This window comes from Hyaena hyaena, unplaced genomic scaffold (assembly GCF_003009895.1).
Source record: "Hyaena hyaena isolate Hyena2069 unplaced genomic scaffold, ASM300989v1 scaffold_345, whole genome shotgun sequence".
Lineage (NCBI taxonomy): Eukaryota > Metazoa > Chordata > Mammalia > Carnivora > Hyaenidae > Hyaena > Hyaena hyaena.
Genome location: NW_024080976.1, coordinates 208,496 through 211,642, shown reverse-complemented (window position 1 = coordinate 211,642; position 3,147 = coordinate 208,496).

Here is a 3,147-nt window from a genome sequence, read left to right as displayed (position 1 = left end):
TCGTGATGGTCCCCCTCCCAGACTGAGGCCACCCAGCTAGTAAGTGGTGATGGCCCAGCTCCTGGTCAAGAGCACCTCCTCGCTGGTGGTCTCTGCTAGTCAGGTGGCCTGCTTCCCTGGGACCCTCGGGGAGGGGGAGGGCTCGAACCCACGAACCGTGAGATCATGACCTAAGCGAAAGTCGGACGCCCAACCGACTAAGCCACCCAGGCGCCCCCAAATAAGTTCTTTCTAAAATTAAGTTCCTTTTTATTTTTTTTATTTTTTATTTTTTATTTTATTTTATTTTTTTTAAATATTTTTTATTTATTTCTAGGAGAGAGAGAGAGAGAGAGAGAGACAGCCTGAGCAGGGGAGGGTCAGAGAGAGAAGGAGTCACAGACTCTGAAACAGGCTCCAGGCTCTGAGCTGGCTGTCAGCACAGAGCCCGACGCGGGGCTCAAACCCATGAACAGCGAGATCATGACCTGAGCGAAAGTCGGACGCTTAACCGACTAAGCCACCCAGGCGCCCCTTAAGTTCCTTTTTAAAAGTTTCTTTTTCTTTTTTCTTTTCTTTTTTAAGTTTATTTATTTTATTTTGAGAGAGAGTGCAAGCATGGGAGGGGCAGAGAGAGAGAGAGGAGAGAGAAAGAATCCCAAGTAGGTTCCACAGTTAGAGCAGAGCCCTACCTGGGGCTCAATCCCATGAACGGTGATATGACCTGGGCTGAAATCAAAAGCTGGATGCTTTTTTTTTTTTTGAGAGGGCACAAGTGAGTGAGGGGTGGGGTGGGGGAGAAAGAGAGACTCTCACAGGGGTGGGGCGGGGCGGGGGAGAGAATTTTAAGTAGGCTTCACGCTAAGCATGGACCCTGACGTGTGGCTCGATCCCACGACCCTGGGATCATGACCTGAGCTAAAATCAAGAATTGGACGCTCACCCGACTGAGCCACCCAGGTGCTCCTAAAATTCAGCGTCTGCTTTGGGCCATTTCAGGAGGTGCGTGTGTACCTGTGCACGTGCCTCAAATGACAGTGTCAGGAGACGGTTCCAACAGCGGCAGCATGCCCAGCACCAGCAGGAACATAAGTGGCACGCTCCCAGGTGCCGGGCGCTGTCCGAGCGCCTCACTTCACCCCCACGTTCCCGCCTCTGACAGACAAGGAAGCCACCGCCCAGGGGGGTTAAGGTCACAGCTAATAAGGGGCAGACTTAGGACTTGAAGCTCCTCTCCAGCAGAAGTGCTGTGCACACGCGAGCCAGCAGATGCCAGTTCGAGGCACCGGACACCGCAGAGAGGCCACCAGACCCCAGGCTTCATCTCCTCTTTCTACTTGAGTCCAGCTTCTGTCCTCCCCACGAGGCCTCCTCCCTGGTCTCTGTACCCACATCCTGCCCCCTGCGCCCCCAGCCTGTTCCTCAGAGGGACCCCGTTAACACTGAGTCAGACCCCAGCCTTCCTCAGTCAAAACCCTCCGCTGTTTCTACCCGTTTCAGAGTGAAAGTCCTCACAATGGTCCACAAATCCCCATTATCTGGGCGGGTTTCTCTTTGACTTCAACTCTTCCCACTTCCCCCTTGCTCTAGCCACGATAGTCCTCAAACGGAGTAAGCAGCTTCCTGCCTCAGGGCCTTTGCACTGCTGTCTCTCTGCTCAGGATGCTCTATCTCCAGACATCCTCATGGCTCATTCTCTCCCTTCCTTTGGGGGTCAGTTCATAGGTCACATCTCAGAGAGCCTTTCCTGAAATGCTCCCTCTGTCTTCTCTAGTCCTTCACCCGACTGTATTCTCCACTGGTGCTCACCGCCTGATGTGTTGATGGCCCCACCTCCTCCCAGTGAATGGGAGTCCCCGAGGAGACAGAGGTAGATGATCACCCCTCTGATCTCCACCCCGAATCTCCTGTGCCTAGAGCAGCTATAACACACAGTAGGTACTCAGTAAAGACATATTGAATGAATGAACTAGTGACTTAGAGGAGCTGTAATCAGAAGGTCTTGGACATGAGGTCGGGCATGTCAGATAAGAACAAAGGAGGCACGGTGATGCGGGAGGGAAAGCTGTTTAGAGTCAGGCAGACCTGGGTCAAATTTGGATAGCCCTATTTCACCATGATCTTTCCTCAAATGTGCTATCACGCGTGTGTTTACCAGCCCTGGGCCTCAGTTACCTCACCTGCAAAATGGGAATAATGTCCACCCCCCCAAGGTGGTGGTAAGAATGAAATGAGATCACGCACGTGGAGGCACTTAGTCCTCTATATGGTTCACAACGGGCTCTTTCATAAATATGCCTTCAGACGATTTGAGGTGGCTTCTCAGGTCCAGAGATGTCTGAATGTGGCTTCCCCAGCAGGTAGAACATGGGACCACACAAGAGAAATTTAGGTGCTTTGTGAACATGGCTTCGAATAAGCCTGAACTGCACAGTGAGAAACATACCCTTTTCTCAATTTTCTCTGAAGCTGACTATGTTCAAGAGGATGACTCAGTTTCTGTGCTGGCGTGCCTGGACCTCCCTCATACTTGCTAATCTCCTTTTTTATTTTTTTTTTTAATGTTTATTTATTTATTTTGAGAGAGACAGAGAATAAGCAGGGGAGCGGCAGAGAGAGAGAAGGGCAGAGAGAATCCCGAGCAGACTCCATGCTGTTAGCAAAGAGCCTGATTCTGGGCTGAAGAGTGAGATCATGACCTGAGCCGAGATCGAGAGTTAGATGCTTAACCGCCTGAGCCACCCTGGTGCCCCGCTAATCTCCTTTTTTAACAAGGGAGGTATAGGAGCTGCAGCGAGCTACAATGTAACACCACTGTTTGCTTCTCCCTGTGTTTTCTGGTACTTTCTATTTATGGGCAAGTGATCCTGTCTTTCCTCTTACAGAAGCGACATGTAATATACTTAAGAGAGGAAGGTGGCTTAAGGAAAATTGTGGGGAATGGAGATGGGACGGAGGACAGATACAAGCCACTGGGAGGGTGGCGGCCCAGGAGGGAAGTGTGGGAGGGAGTCTCTGAGTCCGGGAGTGTGCTACCTTCAGCCCCATGCTCGTGCCCTTGGAAATGGAAGCAGCAGGCTCAGGGGCCGAGGTGTCCATTTGCGATCTGGGGGCCTCAGATTTACTCCAGCTCCCCGTCCCCGCCCTCCCCCCCTCCCCCCCCCCCCC